The sequence below is a fragment of the Megascapheus bottae genome, unplaced genomic scaffold (assembly GCF_031878675.1).
Source record: "Megascapheus bottae isolate mThoBot1 unplaced genomic scaffold, mThoBot2.hap1 HAP1_SCAFFOLD_41, whole genome shotgun sequence".
NCBI classification, from domain to species: Eukaryota; Metazoa; Chordata; class Mammalia; order Rodentia; family Geomyidae; genus Megascapheus; species Megascapheus bottae.
Window position 1 is genome coordinate 1,558,004 of NW_028327585.1, and position 9,518 is coordinate 1,567,521.

Here is a 9,518-nt window from a genome sequence, read left to right on the forward strand (position 1 = left end):
TGTCAGTTTCACTATGTTGATTCTTCCAATCCAGGAGCTGGGAGATTTTTCCATTTTCTTAATTCTACTTTAATTTCCTTTTTCAGGGTTTTAAAGTTTTCAGCAAAAATGTCCTTTACATTCTTAGTTAAGCTAATTCCCAGGTACTTTATTTTCTTTGAGGCTATTGTGAAAGGAGTTGTTTTCCTGATTGTTGCCTCTTTCCTCTCACTGTTGACATAGAGGAAGGCAGTTGATTTTCGAGGGTTAATTTTATAGCCTGCTACTCTTCCAAATTTTTGAATCAGCTCAAGGAGCTTAGGAGTAGAGTCTATAGGATTCTTTAAATGGAGAATCATGTCATCTGCAAAGAGGGATAGTTTTACTTCCTCTTTCCCTATTTGGATCCCCTTTATGCTTGCGTCTTGCCTTTTTTGCATTGACTAGGAATTCTAATACTCTGTTAAAGAGGAGTGGAGATAGTGGGCATCCTTGTCTCGTTCCTGATTTTAGAGGGAATGGCTTTAGCTTTCCCCCAGTAAGTATAATACTAGCTGTGGGTTTGTCATACACAGCCTTTATTATATTGAGGAATGTTCCCTGGATTCCTAGTTTCTTCAGAGCTTTTAACATAAGTGGGTGTTGGATCTTGTCAAATTCCTTTCTGCATCTATTGAGACAATCATGTGAATTTTGTCCTTGCTCCTGTTGGTGTGTTGAATTATATTAATTGATTTGCGTATGTTGAACCAGCTTTGCCTCCCGGTGATGAATCCTGTTTGATCATAGTGTATAATTTTTTGATAAGTTGTTGTAGATGGTTGGCCAGTATTTTGTTGAGAAGTTTTGCATCGATGTCCATCAAAGAAATAGGTCTATATTTCTCTTTCTTTGATGAATCTCTGTCTGGTTTGGGGAGGAGGGTTATACTGGCTTCATAGAATGTGTTTGGTAAAGAACCTTCATTTTCAATTTCGTTGAAGAGCTTGAGGAGTATTGGTGTGAGTTCTGCTTTGAAGACCTTATAGAATTCAGCGGTGAATCCATCTGGCCCCGGGCTTTTCTTAGGTGGAAGGTGTTTTATTGCCATTTCTATTTCAGTGCTTGAAAAAGGCCTGTTTCTTTGGGTCAGTTCTTCTTGGTTCAGTGTGGGTATGTTAACATTAGCTAGGAATTCATCCATTTCTTCTACATTCTCAAATTTGTTGGCGTAAAGGTTTGAGAAGTATTCCCTCATGATACTCTGGATCTTGGTAATTTCCGTCGTGATATTACCATTTCTGTCTGTAATTTTGTTTATTTCGGCATACTCTATTCTTTTTTTGGTAATGTTTGCTAAGGGTTTGTCAATTTTGTTGATTCTTTCAAAAAACCAACTCCTTGTTTTGTTGATTCTTTCTATAGATTTTTTGGATTCTGAATATTTAATTCTGCTTTGATTTTAATAATTTGCTTACTTCTACTGGGATTAGGGTTGGTTTGTTGCTCTTTTTCCAGGAGCTTAAGGTGAGACATTAACTTGTTGGTTTGTGATTGTTTCAACTTATTGTTGTAGTCACTCAGCACTATAAATTTTCCTCTGAGTACTGCCTTTGCCGTGTCCCAAAGAAGCTGGTATTTTGTGTACTTCTTATTGTTAAATTTCATAAACTGTTGGATTTCTGTTCTGATCTCTTCGATGACCATTGCTGATTCAACAATGTATTGTTTAATCTCCATGAGTTACAGGGTTTTCGTTGGTGGAGATGTGTGTTCAGTTCCATTTTGATGCCTTTGTGGTGTGAGAGCGTGTAGGGAATTATTCAGTTTTTCTGAATCTGTCCTAAGATTATGGCCTAAGATGTGGTCTATTTTGGAAAACATTCCATGTGCTGCTGAAAAAAACATATATTGTGTTGTTGCTGGGTGGAATATTCTGCAGATGTCTGTTAGATCTAGTTGGTCTATATAGTTGTTCAATTCTAAGTTTTCTCTATTGAGTTTTTGCCTTGTTGATCTGTCCATAGGTAAGAGTGGTGTGTTAAAATCACCAACAATCACTGTGTTTCGATCTATTTATGGTTTCAGTGAAAGTAAAGTTTGTTTGATGAAATTTGGAGCTCCAGGATTGGGGTGTAGATATTTAGGATCGTTATATCTTCTTGCAGGAAAGATCCCTTTAGTAGTATATACTAACCTTCTTTGTCTTTTCTCACTAATTTTAGTTTGAAGTCTATTTTATCTGATATGAGGATGGCAACTCCAGCCTGTTTATGGGGGCCATTAGCTTGATAGAATTTATTCCAACCTATCACTTTCAAAAAATGTTTGTTTTTTGGGGGTAAGATGTGTGTCTTGAAGACAGCAGAATGCTGGATTTTGTTTTTGATCCAACTAGGCAGTCTATGCATTTAATTGGAGAGTTAAGTCCATTGATATTGAGAGTTAGGATTGAGAGATATTTATTAGTTCCTACCATTTTTAAAGGCTTTTATTAGGGCCTGTGTCTTGACAGTTCTTGTGGTACTTAGATGGCATGCTTTTGGGTGCCATTTATTTCCCTATATTGCATTTATTTTGATTTTCTATGTGTAGAACATCTTTGAGAATTCTCTGTAGTGTTGGTTTTGTTGCTACATATTGTTGCAGCTTTTTCCTGGAATAGAATGTTTTTATTGTTCTCTCAGTTATGAATGAGACCTTAGCTGGGTACAGTATTCTTGGTTGGTAATTATTTGAATTAAGGGCATGACATATATGCTTCCAGACACTTCTTGCTTGCATGGTCTCTGCTGAGAAATCTGGGGTTATTCTTATTGTTCTGCCTTTATAGGTTATTGATCCCTTCTACCTGGCTGCCTTTAGGATCATTTCTTTGGTCTCTATCGATCCAGTTCGGTTAAAATGTGGCGGAGGGATGTTCTTTTCTGATCAAGTCTTTTTGGGTTTCTAAAAGCTTCTTGTACCTGGATGGGCCTGCCCTTCTGGATATTTGGGAAATTCTCTGAGATGATTCCCTGAAGTATATTTCCAATACCATTGACCTCTTTCTCAAAACCCTCCTCAATACCAATTAGCCTTAACTTAGGCTTCCTAATTGTATCTTGGTCCTCCTGAAGCACTCTCTCTAATATTTCCTAGATTTGGATTGACTCATTTTCTTTTCTTTCTGTATAACAACTAAGTTATATTCAGCCCCATAAATTCTCTCTTCTGCATTGTCTAACCTGCTATCAAAGCTATCTACTTTATTCTTTGACTCCCTTGCTTGTAATTGCATATTTTTGATGGCTCAATTGTTTTTGGACCACTGGAGACAGGCGTGCAGTAAGTTTATTACAAGCACCTGCACAGGATAAAAAATTATGTCACAAAGAAATACTGGCATAATGAAATCTTGAAAAAGGCAAATGAATACAAGTTACAACAGTGACATTCGGAGTCATGTGGTGGTGTCTAACACATGTAACTCCTGGTAACTAAGGAGGATGAGATCTGAGGATCAAGGTTATAAGCCATCCTGAGAGATTCTTCCCTCCAATTAATCAGCAGAAAGCTAGAAATGGAAGTGGCTCATGTAGAATGTCAACCTTGAATGAAAAAATGAGAAGCAAGAGTGAGAGGCCTAGAGTTTAAACCCCAGCTTGCAAACACACACACACCCACACACACACACACATACACAAAATGCACAAAATGTTCATATTCTGCAAGGTATGTTAGATGACTTTAAAAAGGATTTAGGGTAAGAGAAGTGAGATCAGAGAGGTAAAGGCTAACTTAGGTGGGTTTCAATCCAAGGGACAGAAGGGCGGTACACTTAGGACAGCCTGATGTGATATGAATAAAGATAGACCTAAAGATTGGCAGTAAGGAATTTACTTATGGTTCTTACTATAATTTGTATCAGAATGTTCCCTATAGGCCCATGTATTGAGCCTGTGCTAGAGGTATTATAATCCCTAGGAGGTGAGGCCTAGTGAAGGAAGCTTATTGGAGCTAGAAGAGAGTATTGGGACACAAGGCATTCTGCTTCTTCTTTCTCTTAAATCTCAGCCCTGAAGTGGATGGGTTTCCTTTGCCACAATTTTCTGCCATTATGTGTGGCTTCCCCAAAAGACCCAGAATTAATGGGTCAACAAAACAGGGCTGAAACTAACAAAATAACCTTTCCTTTTATAAGTGATTGCCTCAGCACTTGCTCTTTAACAGCATTGTAAAACTGATTAACAGAGTCCTTACAAAGTTTTTTTTTTCCAGAGCTGAAGACTGAACACAGGGCCTTGCACTTGCCAGGCAAGGAGTCTTCTGATGAGCTAAATCCACAGCCCCCTTGCAAAGATTTTTTTATTTTTTTTATTTTTATTTTTTTTGTTCTTTTTCATTTTTTTTCTTTTTTATTGTAACTGGTAAAAGGGTTACATGATATTTGCCAGACAGAAGGTGCGTTAATTCACATACATTGATACTCTTTCACATGTCTTGGTGCCCGTTTCTCTCCCCCCCACACCCCCCACCCGTCTTGGTTTTCCCCCCTTCCCTATCAAATTTCAAATATCCAAATACAAATAAATTCAATATATCAGATAACAAAGTGAGATACTATACCAATATGAGATAACAAGGGACAGCAAAGGAGATGAGAGACAACATAGTACATTAAGGACAACAATCATTCATTATATGGCTTTTGTTTCACTATCCTGGAGGTCCTTTCAAATAGCTTCACATTATATGTCCTTATGTATCAAGATTTTGCTCTATTGCAAATCTCTGCTAGTAGAGCCCAAGATTTCTACTGATTATGACGAATGAGGGAAACCATTGAGCCTAAGTTCCTTTGAGTCTGGCTTACTTCACTTAATATGACTTTTTCTAAGTCTTTCCATTTCCTAACAAATGGGGCGATGTCATTCTTTCTGACAGCAGCATAGAATTCCATTGTGTATAAATACCACAACTTGTTGATCCACTCATCAACTGAGGGACATCTAGGTTGGTTCCATATCTTTGCTATGGTGAATAGTGCTGCAATGAACATTGTTGTGCTAGTGGGTTTAGTATGTCCTTGTTTCTGGATAGTTGGGTAAATGCCAAGTAGTGGAATTGCTGGGTCATAGGGGAGTTCTATGTTTAGCCTTTTGAGGCACTGCCACACTGCTTTCCATAGTGGTTGGACGAGTTTGCACTCCCACCAACAGTGTAGTAGTGATCCCTCCTGGCCACATCCCCTCCAGCATCTGTTGTCATTCGTTTTCCTGATCCTAGCCATTCTAGCTGGAGTGAGGTGGAATCTTAGAGTTGTTTTGCTTTGCATTTCTTTTATGACCAGAGATGTTGAGCATTTCTTCATGTGTCTATAGGCCATTTTTGTTTCTTCTTCAGAGAAGACTCTCTTTAAGTCTTTGGCCCATTTTTTAATGGGATGGTTGTTACTTTGGAGGTTAGTTTTGGAGTGATTCAATTTTTTGTGTTGTTGATATATTTTAGATATGAGGCCTTTGTCCATTGTTTGGTTGGTGAAGATCTTCTCCCACTCTGTAGGCTTCCTGATTAGTTTAGTAGCTATGTCCTTTGCCTTGCAAAAGCTCTGCAGTTTAATGCAGTCCCACTTATCCAGCCTTTCTCTGATTTGTTGTGATTCTTGGTCCTTATTAAGAAAGTTTCGACCTGTGCCAAGGAGGCCTAGTGTATCTCCTATTCCTTCCTGTAGAGTTTTCAGTGTGTCAACTTTTACCTCCAGGTCTTTGATCCATTTGGAGTTAATTCTAGTGCAATGTGACAAAGAAGGATCCAGCTTTAGTTTTCTGCAGGTGCGTAACCAGTTCTGCCAGCACAACTTGTTGAAGAGGCTGTCTTTCTTCCATTCTATTTTTTTGGCTCCCTTGTCAAAGATTAGGTGGCCATAGGTCTGTGGTTTAATATCTGGTCCTCAGTTCTATTCCATTGGTCTTCAGGCCTGTTCCTGTGCCAGTACCAAGCTGTTTTGAGAATTATAGCTCACTAATAAAAATAATAGCAAACCTTGAGGAAGAATGCATTTACAGAAAAATAATTAACTCAACCAGCAAGGAAACAAGCAGAGAGTTGATCCTTAGCATGAAATTACAATGGATGGTTAAATCCACTCTAAATGATAGTTGTATTTTCTTCCATGAGACATTAGATGGAAGATTGTAGTGCTCTGATAGGCAGGATTGTGAAATGAAGATGACCAGAGAAAAAAACAAGTTAAACTTGAATATTTTATGCTCTTTTCTTGTGTCATCTCTTGTTAGTCTTATCCAGGAAGATACAAAGTTCAACCTGAGTGTCTCAGATAATTATATAGCTATAACCCATGTATTTTCTACTTTGGTAATGAGAAACAATAGGCCAAATTTTATCACTGACTTTTTTCAGGTTGTTATTTACATATCAGTATTTATTAGAAGGCATTGGATAATCATAAAACCTGACAAGGAATTATATATCATGATCAATGATTTGGTTAATTTTTTGAAATCCTTTCCTCTGAACCTTTGTACCCTGTGTTACATTCTTCTTTATTTTGCATGATTTTTCAAAGAGCAAAGCAAAGTATTATGAGGATGTTGGAATTTGCCAATGTGAGTTTCAAACACTTAAATGTCATATATGTTCAAATGTTAGAAGTATTTATTTTAGGCTTTGTTGCGAAAGCCAGGGGCGAGGTTCCGTGGAGCCCGCGCGTGGTGCAGCAGACGTAGCAGGTGGGGCGGAGGATGGAGGCGCAGGCATCCGCTGCGATGGTTGGGGCTGTGCATGAGAAGGTGGTCTTGTAGCCACGTTGGCTGGGAGGTGGAGGTGGGCGGTGGCGGCCAGGCCATGGCGGGGGACGCCGTCCTTTGGGTGCCCTGAAGTGTGCTCCCTGAAGCCCCGGGGAGCTGCGACCCATGGGCTTCCTGAGCAGCGGGGTGCTGCGCCACCCCGGGCGATCCCAAGCCCAGCCAGAGATCGGCCCCGGGGCGGGGGGCTCGCTTCGGAGGCCAGAGCCTGGCGGCGAGCCTGCGGGCCATATCTTCTGTTACTGCCTGGGCAGCCGCAAGTGCAAGCGGAGCAGCGGGGCCTTCTGCTACTGTCATCCCGACTCAGAGACCGACTCGGAGGAGGAAGAGGGTGACGAGCAGCAGCGGCTCCTCAACACCCCTCAGAGGAAAAAATTAAAGAGTACATCCAAATATATTTATCAAACATTATTTTAGAATGGTGAAAACAGTGATATTAAGATTTGTGCTCTAGGCAAAGAATGGAGCTTACACAAAATATATTTATGTCAACACTACAGGTTGCATTTGGATCGCAGTATCAAGATGATGTCTAAATAAAGCCCAGTCGTGTCATTGCCATTTTGGCAGCAGCTTCCATGCTGCAGTTGGATGGTTTAATCCAGCAGTGTGGTGAGACAATGAAGGAAACAATGTGAAAACTGTATGTGGCTATTACACATCAGCAGGGATTTATGGATTAGATTCTGTAAAGAAAAGGTGCCTTGAGTGGCTTCTGAACAATTTGATGACTCACCAGAATGTTGACCTTTTCAAAGAACTGAGTATAAATGTCATGAAACAGCTCATTGGTTCATCTAATTTATTTGTGATGCAAGTGGAGATGGATGTATATACACCTCTAAAAAAGTGGATGTTTCTTCAACTGGTGCCTTCTTGGAATGGGTCTTTGAAACAGCTTTTGACAGAAACAGATGTCTGGTTTTCTAAGTGGAAAAAAGATCTTGAAGGCACAGCCTTCCTTGACACTGAACAAGGGAAACCATTCGTGTCTGTGTTCAAACATTTAAGGCTACAGTATATCATTAGTGATCTGGCTTCTGCAAGAATTATTGAACAAGATTCTCTGGTACCTTCAGAATGGCTGGCTTCTGTGTATAAACAGCAGTGGCTTGCTATGCTCCGGGCAGAGCAAGATAGTGAAGTGGGGCCTCGAGAAATTAATAAAGAAGAACTAGAAGGAAATAGCATGAGATTGGTAGAAAGCTCGCCAAAGATGGTGAATACTGCTGGCGGTGGACAGGTTTTAATTTGGGCTTTGACCTACTTGTAACTTATACAAATCAGTACATCATTTTCAAACACAACACACTGAATCAGCCATGTAGTGGATCTGTCAGTTTACAGCTTCGAAGGAGCATAGCATTTAGATTGCGGTTGGCTTCCTTTGATAGCAGTGGAAAACTAATCTGTAGTAGAACAATGGGCTATCAGATACTTACACTTGAAAAGGACCAGGAACAAGTGGTGATGAATTTGGACAGCAGGCTTCTGGTCTTCCTTTTGTATATCTGCTGTAATTTCTTGTATATATCACCAGAAAAAAGAACTGAAAATAATCGCCACCCAGATAATCCAGAAAATTGAGGATCTCCTCAGCTGGAAACAGTAGCACTTTGAAAACTTTTTGTTAAGCCAGCTTTAATTCAGTGGCCCTACTGATATCACACCTAAGGTGACTAACATTGACAAAGGCCTTATGTACTGTACAGATAACATGGAGATGATTTTTTACCCTCATTACATTTCTATGCATAAGAAAACATTTTTAAACCATGTATGTTTTAAAGATGTCAATTCCTGCTTTTAATTTAGCATCAATAGAAAATTGATGTAAGTAAATTCAATGTTGCTTTGTAACAATAGATGATATTTAGCTTAAACTGTGGTCCTGCCTAATGTTAGTAAGCCTCGTTGAGCCATCTGTAAGTTTCTTTTTCTTTTGCTCAGCTCTTTGAACACCTCCTCACCTTATAAATGCTTTTCCATTGGTGCCTTTAAAGTTGCCCTTCCACTTCCCCGTCATGTAGTTCCTGCAGTAGCTTTCCAGTCACCGCTTCATTTAGCCATTAAACACTTTCCCATGGTTGGGAGGTTATTATGAGAAACTTCTTTAAACTTAAACATTTTCACACTTTTTTTTAAGTTCAGTGTTCTTAGGATTTAACAACAAAAGCAAAAGCAAATAACAGCTGTAGACCTTTAAATAAAGTTGACTGAGGGAAAAATTAATTTGATTCAGAGGATTTTTCCTTTGCCTTTACATAGTCTTATCTTGAACATTCTGTATACTTTTTTTTGCCAGTCCTGGACCTTGAACTCAAGGCTTGAACATCGTCTATGGGCTTTTTCTTTTTTCTTTTTTTTTTTGCCAGTCGTGGGCTTGAGCTTAGGGCCTGAGCACTGTCCTTGGACTTTCTCAAGGCTAGAGCTCTAGCCCTTGAGCCGCAGCACCATTTCTGGCTTTTTTCTATGTATGTGGTACCGAGGAATTGAACCCGGGTCTTCATGCATGCTAGGCAAGCACTTTAACCACTAGGCCAAACTCCAAGCCCCATTCTGTATAATTTTATTATTCTGTTGTGAATTATTTGTGTACCAGATACTACACTTAAACATTTTCATGTTATCTAATCTTTAGGATTATTTCTGTTCAAACTTAATTGGGAATTCTGTTTCCTACCTAAGCTCAGGACTTCATAACCTCTGGATTGAGTGCCTTTGTGTTATACATGCTGATAGGAATTTCATAGT

General features: G+C 39.3%; 1 pseudogene; it reads left to right on the forward strand.

Annotated features, from left to right (window-relative positions):
- Nucleotides 1-6,872: 6,872 nt before the first annotated feature.
- On the forward strand, nt 6,873-9,048 carry LOC150039599 (germ cell-less protein-like 1 pseudogene; annotated as a pseudogene).
- Nucleotides 9,049-9,518: the final 470 nt, after the last annotated feature.